Raw genomic sequence first — 13256 nt, 5'->3', positions numbered from 1 at the left:
TTTATTTTCAAATTTAAGCTTAAAGTGTGTTCTAAAAGGCTATAAAATAAAAATAGTGGTATTTGCACTGCTTCTATTAACAAATCTTTAAAACAAGTTTTATGTACATGCATATGGGTCATTTCATGCCAAATCATCAGAAAAAAATAACTTTTCAACCCAATCATCAGGCCCGTAACCAGGCAAGGGCCAGGGGGGCTCAGCCCCCCACCCCCTGGCATTTCCGTTAGCCCTCTTGAAATTAGGTAAAACTATTTTGTATATTTTGTTTGCAGTGAAGAGTGAAAATGTAGACAGCACATGTTATTTTGCCCACAACTTTGGTGAAGGATAAATACAGAACATGAACAGCAGCTATTACATTCTTTATCTGTACCTTTGCTGCCCCTGTTGCGACCTCCCGCTTAGACAAAAATCTGTGACTTTGATGTCATCTACGTCAAAGGTGAACAGATCCTATAAGTTTTGGGAATGAAGGGGATTCATTGCTTCAGCCGGGGGTGGAATGTAGGCTACTGTAGTCACTATGATTGAATATTGTGCATTTTTCTTGTGTGATATAAATATCTGTATCATCAGAAATAGTATGGAGTGTGTAGTAAGGGATGATTTCAGTAGCAGTCAATTAACACTTCAACCGATGTTTTAAAAGATATAGGAAAATGTAGTATTTGTATGATATTTCCAAATTTTATGTAACTTAATGCCCCCCCCCCTTCCTCACACATATACCTAATTTACCTTCATTTAACACTGTTAAACTTCTGAAAAATGGACTTGGTTTACAAAGCCCCCCCCCCCCCCCCCCCGATAACCAGTGAGCCCCCTTGGAGATCAATTATAGCTACGGGTCTGCCAATCATTTCAAATTTTCATGAAATTTGGAAGGAAGGTAGAGAACATGAAGTAACATATGTAAAGTTTCAGCCCTCAGCGATACACATATAAGGTTGCCAACATCATAAAAAATATAAAATTTGTGCTTACAAGGTCAAGTAAAACCACTTATAACTTTGCTTCTAATTATGGTATCTTTCATGTTGGACTTGTTTGAAGCTAAGGGAGAATAGTTTTCATAAAAATTATATTTATGTGAACACACACACATTGAGATTTTCATTTCAAGGCCACACGATGCGACCTTTGACCTTCAATATCTTAAAAAAAATACATGTTACTTTTGGGGGAAATAAAGTATGTTATATGGTTAATGCAATCTCTGTTTGGTGCAAGTTTCATTTTGGGATGGCTGTGGAGACCGGAATAAAATGGAATCTGACCTGTTGTATTCATCCAGCGCCAACCCTACTTACTACCTAATGATATATGTCACAAACAGTGCTCGAAGTGAAGAGGAGCTTCGTGGGGAGGCTATCCCTTAGGTTAAGACCTACATAATGCACCCCCTTCACCAGCTAAATTTCCACTTCGAGCATTGAGCATATTTTTAGCGATATTCTCCGCTTTTCCAAACAAATGTTTCTTTCCTGCATTTGTCAGTTCGCATGGTAGTTGCATTGACGAGTTATTCTCGCACAGAGCATTTTTTCAAGCCGGAAGTTGCTATCGCAAAGATAAAAACTATGGAGAGCGAGCGAACAGGCGACTGACACACAGTAAGAAGATGGCGTGGGTGGTCTAGAACAGTGCTTCTCAATCTTCGTGAGCCCGGGGCCCGGTCAAATTGGTTTTTTAAAAGTTGATGCCTCGATCCCAACATTTTTTTTCTCGTAAGGAGCTTTCTATTTAAAAAAAAATAAAAATAATCCAGGGTGCGAAATCCTGGGGAGAACAGGAGGGATTTACCTCTCACCAACAATCTTGGCCTAAAAAATCCTCCCAACAACAAATTTGGCCTCAAAAATCCTCCCACCAAAAAATTCAGGGGGGATAGTTTTTGTTGTATGAAACAAAATTTAAGCAATTACTTTTGATTTACTAAGTAAACCACACTAAAGTAGTGTGGTTGTGAGTGTTGAATTCTTCCCCCCCCCCCTCTCTGAAGAGATCATTAACAGATCTACATCTATACGCACAATAAAATTAAAACGAGAATGCAATACAATAATAACTATGAAATATAATTAATTTATATTAACAAAGCAAAAAGTAAATAAAAACTTATACATAATAAAACGACTTCAATTATTTCGTAACTTATTGAAATCTTTAATCAGTTGGAATTAGTTTGCTGCTTTTAGGTACCTAAGTAAAAAATATATTTATATATGTATTTAACAATAATAATAATAATAATAATGTTTTAATTATTTAGTAATTTTTACATTTAATAACGTTATAAATATGTATATCGTATAATTTATGTATATATGTGTGTGTGGGGGGGGCTTTGGGGGTGAGTTTCTAAATTAAAATCTTCCTCCCCCACCAGTCTTCAATGATCTCGCACCTTGCTTTATACGTTAATTAATATGCACTCTTGAAATGTAATATTAATAAATAAATTATGGCATAATCATAGAGTATTAGTTCGATTATGTCTAGGCTTGTAGGCAAATATATAATTTTGTTTAAGTTAGTGGAAAACGACTGGATCTAATGTAATCTTTTAGTTTCCTTTGGCCAGTAACATTAAATTTATTTGGTAAGTGCTTATTTTCATTCGCATGTCCCTTTCGGACACCGAAAAATTCCATTTAATCAGAATATTTCTACTTAAAAATATTTGTTAATGAAAGTTCCTGTGTACACTACAGTGGCGAAGATATAGTACAAGCAATGCAAGCACTGCTTGCACTATTAAAATAGTATTTAATGTATTTAATGTTGAGTGCCTTATTTAGTTTCTATCGCACTCGATTTCGCGAAATTTTACGGCCGCAAACTCTCTCAGCAGACCGTTGGCAAGCACCACTCTCTCTGCTTGCAGCCACCACGCGGGAAACGAACGCTCCTGAAGGAATCATATGGCGAAGGGTAGATGCTGGTGAAGGTACGGTCCCCAAACCACTAATAAAAGCTCTGCTTTTCGGAGCTTTTCGGCTTCTCGAAAACAGCCGAACCAAGCAGACAGCAGACACTACTAGCAGAAAGCATATAGCCTAAGTGTTAACACGATATCGAAGATGGATATTTGCTTTATTATAAACACAGAATTATTGAAATAAATCATTATAACTGTTCCGAATTCCACGTAAACATACTTTAAAGCATTACTTTAACTTTCACGATTTGTAAAACGTGCAGATAAACATGTTGTCCCCGGCGCTGGAGAGCACTGGAATCTGCAGAACAGCTGGCTGTTGTCCGCCTCACACACTCTCATCTCAAATTGCAACGCCACGTCAGTGTTGACAACTACTACCAAATAATTTACACGATATTTATCGTGAGTTTCCATACAAACAAATTCAATAAACTGATGTTTTTTTCGATAACACTTATGTCAAGAAAGCAATGAAACACTCTTCTGAGACCTGCAAATAGCAAAAACCAGGCACGTATCCAGAGGGGGGGGGCTTGGGGGGCTCGAGCCCCCCCCGAAAGTTTTAGGTTTACACTAGATAAAATGAGGTTTTTGGTTTCTTAGGGTGTCAAATAAAATAATGTGACAATAATTTAAGAAGAGAAATAATTATCGAGGCAAGACGAAGAATGTTCCGTAACCCTGTTATTGATAATAGCACATATCCAAGATGGGGCACAGAGGGGCTCGACCCTCTCCCCAGGAGATTTTTCAGTTTACGTTGGATAAAAATAAGGTTTTGGGCTTCTTGAATAATGTGAAAATAATGTAAGGAGAGAAATAATTATCGAGGCAAGATGGAGCATGTTTTATACCCTTGTTATTGTTAATAGCACGTATCCAAGGTGGGGATGAGGTGGCTCGAGCCCCCCCTTAGAAAATTTTTCAATTTACACTAGATAAAATTAGATTTTTGGCATCTTGAATAATGTGAAGATAATAAATTTATAAATCTGAGGGAAATAATTATCGAGACAAGACGGAGAGTGTTCTATAACCTTATTATTGTCAATAGCACGTATCCAAGGTGGGAATCAGAAGGCTCGAGCCCCCTTCAGGATTTTTTTCTGTTTACACTAGATAAAATTAGGATTTTGGCTTCTTGAATAATGTGATGATAATTTGGGAGAAATAATTATCGAGACAAGACGGAGAATGTTCTATAACCCTGTTATTGTTAATAGCACGTATCCAAGGTGGTGTTGAGGTGGCTCGAGCCCCCCCCCCAGATTTTTTTTAATTTTACACGATAAAATTAGGTTTTTGGCTTTTTGAATAATATGACGATGATTTAAGGAGATAGACAATTATCGAGGCAAGACTGAGAATGTTCTATAACCCTGTTGTTGATAATATTGCACGTAAACTTTTCTTGCGCTTTCGGTGTTGTCGCAGTGTACTTGAGCACTATGTAGAGACTTGTCAGCATTTGAAGCTGCACAAGAAAGGTAGCGCCACACGTAGGGCGATTCGTTGTAATTTCTAATCTCTGGAAGGCGGGAGAGGGTACGTTCTTGAATGAGAGGAGTCAACTACTGGCAATATTAACGAATCGTTTTATCTGCGGAACGTTCTAGAATATAATGAGGATATAAATACGTGGATTCAATTTTTCGGTTGATCTGTACAAAGAATCAGTTAATGAGATTTCAGAGGTAAGTGTGACAATTCATACAGTCGATTGGTGATCAGATCAGTCAGCGTCCTCTGGTTACTTTATAAGATATAGTGATTCGAAAATGAAGACATTGACGACAGCAGAACTTCCGGGGCCTCAGTGTAGTGTAAGTTCGGTTCGAGGGCCGAAGAGATCAAGGCCTCTCTCTCTCTCTCTCTAAAGTGAATATTTCAGCAGTACCGGATATTGAAGTGGTTTATTAAAACAGAAATAAGCTGCATAGATCAACTGAAAATCAAAGTTTTGAGTGATGATTTAGTTCTGCCAGAACTAAATTTCGTATATGCAGTCCGAGAATTTCATGGTATAAAAAATACTTTTGTTTAAGCCTACTGGGTTCGAAACACATTCAAACACTTAACTACCATAAAGACACAGCCGAAAATTTTATGAATGTCGAGAAGAGAAAGCAAGAAGATGTTGCATATGTAGACATTTTAGGCGGAAATTGCAGGCTCTACCAGGACCCAAATCCGGGCTCTACCAACTGAGCCACCTAGCCATCCTTGACTTCAAGGATGAAAATATAGGAGAGAGAAGAAAACTGAGGAGCATTCCCACCGGTTGAGGAGAATTTTTTTCTGTGGTCAAACAAGTGCTAGGCTACTACTTCGAGGTGACAATGGCAATGGCCTAATAAGGGAGATTTCACACTGTGTCGCCTGAAGATTAGGTTTGTGCGGAATTTTGTGTCGCTACGGTGTGAAACGTTGCTGTTGATTGGCCCATTCCAATCGACATGTATCGCATGTCCCTTCGGTCTGAAACCTTCCTAAGTCTTGAAAATCCAAATCACAAGGATGGAAAATTAGGACCTTGTTACGGTTAGGTGTGAAAACTTGCACACGACAGAACCCTAAAGGATAATATCCAAACCTGCAGGAAGAACGCATCTTACCTCAATCTCCAATACGGAATGATAAAAACTTCTGGTGAGTTGGTTTTAAAAAATGTGTCCGAGTTAAAGAGAGGCGTGCCCAGGATTTTCGGAAGTGAGAGGGGTTATGCATACTACGTATATTTGGTGGTCAGTCCTGATTTTTTCATTTTTTTCCTGTCTTTAACGTTCCTCTTTTTTTTTTTTTTAAAAAAAAAAAGAAATACTGGGTCAAATGGGGTTATGACCTCACCAACCCTCCCTTGGGCACGTCACTGGAGATAAATGAGTGAGCATTTGATCATACTGGGAGACGAAACATTAGATGTGTTGGGAACAGAAGGGTTTTCACTGTGCATTAATTGTTTCGTGATCCACCTGTATTCGAGAAGACTTCCTTTGTTTCGTGCCGATATATGACAAGACAGCGGAAGATGTGACAGGCATTTTTGGAACACTTGTGAGTGCTAATGCCTGACTCTGAACAATTTGGTGGGTTTCGGCTTTTATAAGAGCTGCAAACATGGGAGGACAAGACACGTTAGTGTTCAGGCTCAAATCAGAGAGAAATATTAGAGAGCTGTCTGCGTCCAGTTCGCAGTCCACAATTTGAATCTCGCGTTGTCGAGTGGATTGTCCATCCCGTGCATGTGTAACAGCTTCGTAAAAACACTCAAAGACACCGTAGATGTTTTTATGCCTGATGAGAAATGGACAAACCCACATACTGAGATGGTTCCGGCACACAATGTTAATGCATGGAAACAGGAGTCGAGTGGTAAAAAATGTTCCGATTTCACGTTCTGATTAAAATGACAGCCTTACAGTGGCGACGATTTAAGGGATAGTTGCTCCCCATTTTTTTGCCTCAACATTATGTCGTCTTAATGTTAAACCTTGTCTACCAAGAGAAAGTAAACTTTCCTTCCAATGCCCTCTGCACCCCCCCGCCCCCGGTTTTGGAACCCAATTGCCACCACTGGTCTTGAACATACAATTGTGAGGTTCTTACTATAGCCCTTAAAAAAATGGTGTTGAGCCCCCCCCCCCCCCCGAAAGGAATTCCTGGATACGTGCCTGGCAAAAACGTTAAGTCCTAAATGCTATCAAACTCAAAATACTATTTTTATTAATATGATACATAGTCGAAAAAAAAAGAACCGGCGTATTTTATTCCTGTTCTAATGACTTATTATTCCAATGCTTCATATAATTTTAAGCTTCAAGTCAGTTATTTTATTCTACCGTGAACAATAATTTTTACAACGAAGTTGGTATCACTTTTCTGTTAGTTTCGGAGCTTTTCGGAACATTTTCCATTTGTGTGGGAAGAACGAGTGGTTGATGTGAGTGTTCTCTTTTGTTTGGTGTGCTGAGAATTTACCAAAACAAACATGGATATTTCAAATTGTGTACGGGAAACTGTAAGTAATAGCAAGTTATATCAATAACGTGACCAAGAATTTGAACTAACAAGCATGGCTGTTGAGAGAGGAGTTGGGGATTATTATTATTATTATTATTTAAAATGCCCTTTCTCTCCTAGAAAAACTGGGACAACAACCCCCTCTCCCCCTCTTTCGGAGTACTGCATTGCTTGCCGTCTCCTTAAGACCAAGCTTCGCCACTGGTACACTACAATGACCCTGGTGCCAGTCCGTCAACGTTCCCCGGTGGAGGCACATAGTGGTTCGGATCCCACTTTAAACTGTAGGTCCAGTCCCGATTAGCCTTACTGTGCATAAAGTGGACTTAAAGCAACAAATCAATCCAAATCCGTCAACTACCAAAGTATGAGGCGGGAATCAACGCGCCCCCGGGCTTTAGATCAATCACCGCCACTGTCGCCAAAGGCAATATTTTTTTAATATTTCCAGGTAGTTGTCGGCTTGGGCTGCAAGTCCAGAACTTCAGGAGAACCTCTCGCAACCAAGTATAATTGATGCAAGGTACCGGTACCGGGCCGCGGCCAGGAGGTTGAGAAACGCTGGTTTAGTGTGTAATAGTATTTCCAATAAATCAACTAATACGAATAAATGGAGATCGTTCCTCCACACACACACACACACTCCTTCCTCATCATAGACTCTCCTCTGGGGTCTTCTAAAACCAGTGTTCGAATTTGACACGGGGAGGGTGAACTTTAGAAATTTATAGGCATGTATGCGATTTCACAACCGATATCGAAAAAAAGAAAGAAATAGAAAATCCGTCCCGATTCCTACTTCGGAACCCGACTTTTCGTGATCCCGAATGATCGTGTTCAAAAGTGGTTAATTCTCGATTTTTCTGCGCAGTGCCTGAAATTTCTTTGGAATGACAGTTGTTATTCCATATTCACTCAAGAGGGAAATCGTGTGTAGAACTCGAGATTTTCAAAGTGTGGGAAATTTTCGAACATTTCCCGCAGACCCTTGGAAATTTCTACACGTGTAGATATTTGTAGATGGCGTATCGAACAGAAATTTTTATTTATTTATTTCAATTTCGGTTATTTAACATCACTTTTCTACTACATAAGTTAAATGCGACGGTGACGATGAACGACACACACCCTCAACACCTCCCAATACTCCCCTAAAATTTCCTCAGCAGGTCCTATAATTTTTCACAAAGGCCCAATTTATGCCTATTTTGATTCTAAATTTACCCTTATACTCCCCGAAATAAGAACTTACACCCCTCACAGTGATTTTCCCACATACCCCTTACGGCACCTCCCCCCAATTTTCTTAGTGCGCCCTATTTTTTTTTTTTTTTTTACAAAGACCCAATTTATGATCATTTTGACTCTAAATAAACACCTTACATCGCATAAATGAAAAATTCTGGATAACCGTTACGTCCCAGATGGAAATTTCTGGATAAAGCGATAAATCCCTGAAATGGATGGTGGTACTAACACAGGAGAACTTGTGACGAGACCGAGAGAAATTACAACGATACACCGGCGGCTCCAGGGGGGGGGTACGATGGTATGGCCGTACCCCCTGTTGCTTCACGGACGCCGGGCGACATGAACGCAGAACGTATACCCGGATTTTATTTACTGAATGCATCCTTTGGGGCAGGGGTGCCCATCCCCCCCCCAAGGCCCATGACGTGCTCCCCACCAAAAAGTAGAACATCCCCCCCCCCCAAATTTATGCCAAGTTAATTGCTCAAATTATTTTTGTCAGACAAAATTTGCGGAAAAATATAATGCCAGAGGTGCAACCACGAATTTTTGTCAGGGGGAGGGGCGCAAGTACCAGGATAAACGTACCAATAATAATAATAATAATGTCATTATTATTAGTAGTATTAGTACTAGTGGTAGTAGTTATTATCCTCAAAAATTACGCAAAAAGGGGGTAGAAGTCTGTACTAAAGCATTTGTTTGGGATAAACGATTTGAAATATTTTTTCAATAACGTCAATTTCACATTAGCTAATAATGGAAACCAAGCACGCAAACTGTATTTTTGAATGGCAAAAATGAATGATAAATGCATTCCGAAGATACATGTGTAACTTTCATGTACAACATATGTTTTACACATATGCAACATGGAGCGACATAAAATAAGAAAATACTACAAATGCAACAAGCTAACACTAAATTGTGTACGTATTCAAAGCTTATTCGATACAAATATACATAATACAACACATATTATTTAAATACATTACATTACATTACATTGCATTACGAGCGAAGTGAGCAAGAAAATTTTTAGATCCAATTTTTGCAATTGAAAACAATATTGATATAATAGGGCGCAAATAATTTCACTGGACGCCATGGCATTCTCTCTTTTACAACTTTTTTCTTTAGACCATTCGGCGCCCATGGTCGACTCCCGCCGCCCCTAGCTACTGCTCTGAACTTGACGAAAACGAGAAATGCAGATAATGCGAGCGAAGCGAGCAAGAAAATTTTACAAAATGTATCTTTATTTGCATAAAATTTGAAATCGAAGGGGTTAATTGCTCCTCTGTGACCCACTGCAGGTGCCCTTGGCCGTCAATGTTTGTCCCCCTTGCCCTCCTAGAATTGACTTCCGTCAAAGGTTGGGGGGGGGGGGGCAATGACACCCCTGTGGTTGCGTCACTGTATAATACAGCATAATTAAGCAATGTATGTTTACTTTAGATACTTTAGGCTCACTGCCATTGTTAGTCAGCCTTATTCTGCACATTTTGTCTGCCCGACTAACCTTGTATTAATGCGAATACCACGCTCTTCCCCCTCCATCCAAACAGATTCTAAAGGCATAAGAGGTGGTGTTTCATATCAACCCTATCGCCGCGATCACCCACAGGTAGGTAGAAAACATACATAATAACCAAAATTAAAAATCAATAAGTCAATCAAACGATACGACCCCCCCCCCCCATTTTTGTGCGAAGATATATAGAATTGGTATAAAATTTTGTCCCCCCAAAAAATTCCCATGACGCATGCGCGTCATGAAACCCCCTGTGGGCACCCTACTTTGGGGTAAACTTGTTCTTGTTCTTGCGCATATTTGTTGCTACCCAACTTCCACGTGGGCCTTCCCGATGGCGCAGTGGTAGCGTCGTCGCCTTGTAATCAAGGGGTCCCGGGTTCGATACCCGGTGGAGGCACAAGTGGTTCGGATCCCACTTTAAACTGTAGGTCCAGTCCCGATTAGCCTAACTGTGCATAAAGTGGACTTAAAACAACATATCAACCAACTTCCACGTTGCAAAGTTCCGACTGAAACACTTTGGAGATATGTAAGAGGAAAAAATGCCAAAACATCGTTCGTTTTGTTTGCTGCTTCAGTCAACTGTCAACAATCGCGCGGAACCTGTCTTCTAAACGTCGACAATCCCTTATAAGATCCATTCTCACTTTTACGAATTAAATTGTCGGTGTTTCTTTTTCCGTTCACTGCAGAACGCGGCAAGCGGCTGTTTGAAAGGGCTACTGGACGTTTTTGAACATTTTAATTATCCGCAACAATAAGCGGCACGATAAACATTTTTTAAAAAATAGGTTGTGGTATTGCTTCCCTTCGGATACTCAGTTGTGGTCTGTTAGTGAGTGAATCGCATGCATTAGAGTTGACGAGCTGTATCTTTGCGGGTGGTCGTGGCTACTCTGCGCAGAGTGTGTGAGAGATAAGCTTATGTAGTTGCCACCTAATCGCCCTTTGGGTGGTCGACAGCAAGGACAGAACGCAAGGATAATGACGCACAGCCGGTAGCTCCTCCCCCTTGCTACTGCGCAGCCGGGCTTGGGCAGTGTTCACCCGCAAAGATACAGCTCGTCAACTCTAGAAGAGTACGGTCTTAACAGTTTGCATATTTCTAAATTTTTCTTTCTGATTTTCCGTTTTCGCATCCAATGGAAATGAGTACAGCAAAGGAAAAACTGTCAGGGGCAGAAAATAGGCAAAGGCAGAGAGAACGGGAAAAGGTTACCTTGCGTCATTCTACTTTCATGAATAATTTTCTGAAACGTTCGAAATCAGCCGAGTTATTGAAATCATTGAAAAACGGTCTACTTCTAGCGAATCATTTTTGTACACTTTTCCGGAACTGTACCATAGTGAAAAAGTTTTTGCTATTCGAGTTTCGAAACTAGAGATATTGACACTTGAATTTTGGATAACATTAGTTATGTTAGGTTTAGTGTTGGTTTTTCCTTTGCTTCTCTCCTGGCTTTTTCCTTTGAAATCACAATAAAATATTACTGCAAGACTTGGACATTTCTTGGTAAAACTACGTACTACCCTTTCACTATTCCATTCTCCTATAATTTCTTGTCCCATTCTCTTTTTAACAATGTCCAAAACGTGTCCCCTCTTGATGCTCGGGAACATACTTTTCACGTTTAAGCTAAACATTATCGTCATTGTCGAATATTGTTAAAAAAGAGAATGGGACAAGAAATTATAGGAGAATGGAATAATGAAAGGGTAGTGAAGGCGCTGGAAACCATTTGGAATAACGGCTACAGTATAATGGGGAATAAAATAATGTTAATGAGTGATTGACTGAATATAGGTTCTAGCCTAAGCCCAGAATTGGCTGAATTGGTTATGAATAAATGGGAAAATAAAGTGATAGAAAAAGGAGGTGACAAAATGATTCTGTTTTGCAGATATGTGGACGATTATTTTGGCATATGGAAGGCAACGAAGAGGCAGCTCGACATATTTGCCAAAGAAATACAAGATGAAGAAAGAGGGATATTATTGGAACTCGAAAAAGAAGAAGAAGACAAGATAAGCTACCTAGATATATTCATGAAAAGGTAGAGAGGACAAGAAATTGAAACCGCTTGGCAACAGAAGAAGTGTGCATCAGGGCTATTCTGCCACAAAAGAAGTGATGTAAGTGAGTTGACAAAAATAAATTTTATAAAGAATATGGAGGACAGAATCAAGAAATTATGCACGAAAGAATGTGAAAAAGAAGGCAAAATAAATAGCCTATGGAAACAGCTGCAAAAGAACGGCTACGAGAAGGAGGATAGACTGGACATAAACAGAAGAAGGAAGAAAAGTGGCAGGGGAGAATTGGAAGAGAAAGAAAAGAGGAAGAGAAAGAAAAAGAAAAAGAGAGGAGGTTTGGAATAAGGAGTATGGGGAAGACCACAGAGAAGATATGCAAAGTGCTTAGAAAAGCGGGCGTTAAAACTTACAGGAAGGGAGGGAGAAGCATCTTAAGAATAACGAAGAATGCAAACAAGAAAAAGGAAAACAGAGAAGAGGAAGAGGAAGGGATTATCTACGAAGTAAAATATAAATAATGTCAGAGTGTGTACATAGGAGAAACGAAAAAGAGGCTGAAAGACAGGTTGAAACAACATAGGGATGATGTACGACTTAAGAGAGAGAGAAATGCAATATTTAAACACACGAGAGAAACAGGACATGGCATAGAGTGGGATGAGGCTAAACAGATAGGAAGGGAGAATACTAGTGAGAAAATGGAAGGAGGCCAAGGAAATAGGGAAGAAAAGTGAAGAAGACACAATGAACTGGAATGGGGGACTGAAGATAAACTAAGAATAGAAGAAAATGTTAGAAAGAGTGGAAAGGACGAGAGAGAAAGAGAAGAGATGAAGGAAAAAGAGCGTCAGATAAAGAGTCCAACCATATTCACTTTCAGGTGAAAGTACAGTTGACAAGGGAAAGACACCTGCTAGAATGTTCCAGAACAACTTTCTAATAGTCTGGAGGGGAGTATTTTTGTGTATATATATCGTCCTGTTTTGTACCTTGTTATATTTGTACTTGGTGCAGAGTCTGAAGAAGACCTTGCTAGAAGGTTGAAACGTTCCGTTTAGTTTATGTTTTATAATAAATAAATTTCTGCCTTGGTCAGCATATTGAGTTTTTCATATCATGGAAACAAGGCTTAATGGTGTTATAATTATGTATAAGTACAGGGGGCGCTGTTTTGGTCATGGTACCCCTTGTTCACGAATCCTGAAACCACCAGTGTAACGACAGACGGGATGTTTCCATATTTCACCCTATATCTAGAAATCCAAATAAAGGCCGAATCACACGGAACTGGATTTCAATAGGAATGCCCTAGTTGGTGGCTATCTGGGTACCTGGCTGGAAATGTTGGGTGCCAGGCTGGCTGCTAGTCTGGTGTTGACGATTAGACTTTCTCTGCTAGATTCTGTGGAAAAGCTAATCAGAGCGAAAGTTTAGCAAGGGATTTTTTGTTTTTGTCCGTGGTTTCCG

At 39.7% G+C, this 13256-nt stretch overlaps 1 protein-coding gene across 2 annotated transcripts in view; it reads right to left on the bottom strand.

The window, feature by feature from the left end:
• LOC145989872 (uncharacterized) overlaps positions 1–13256 on the bottom strand; it is a 49685-nt gene that overhangs the window by 2198 nt on the left and 34231 nt on the right. The window lies entirely within an intron of this gene.

Source organism: Lepisma saccharinum, chromosome 7, assembly GCF_977018435.1.
Source record: "Lepisma saccharinum chromosome 7, izLepSacc3.1, whole genome shotgun sequence".
In the NCBI taxonomy this organism is placed as follows: domain Eukaryota; kingdom Metazoa; phylum Arthropoda; class Insecta; order Zygentoma; family Lepismatidae; genus Lepisma; species Lepisma saccharinum.
The sequence above is the reverse complement of the archived record's forward strand: the minus strand, read 5'-3'. Positions and strand labels throughout refer to the sequence as shown.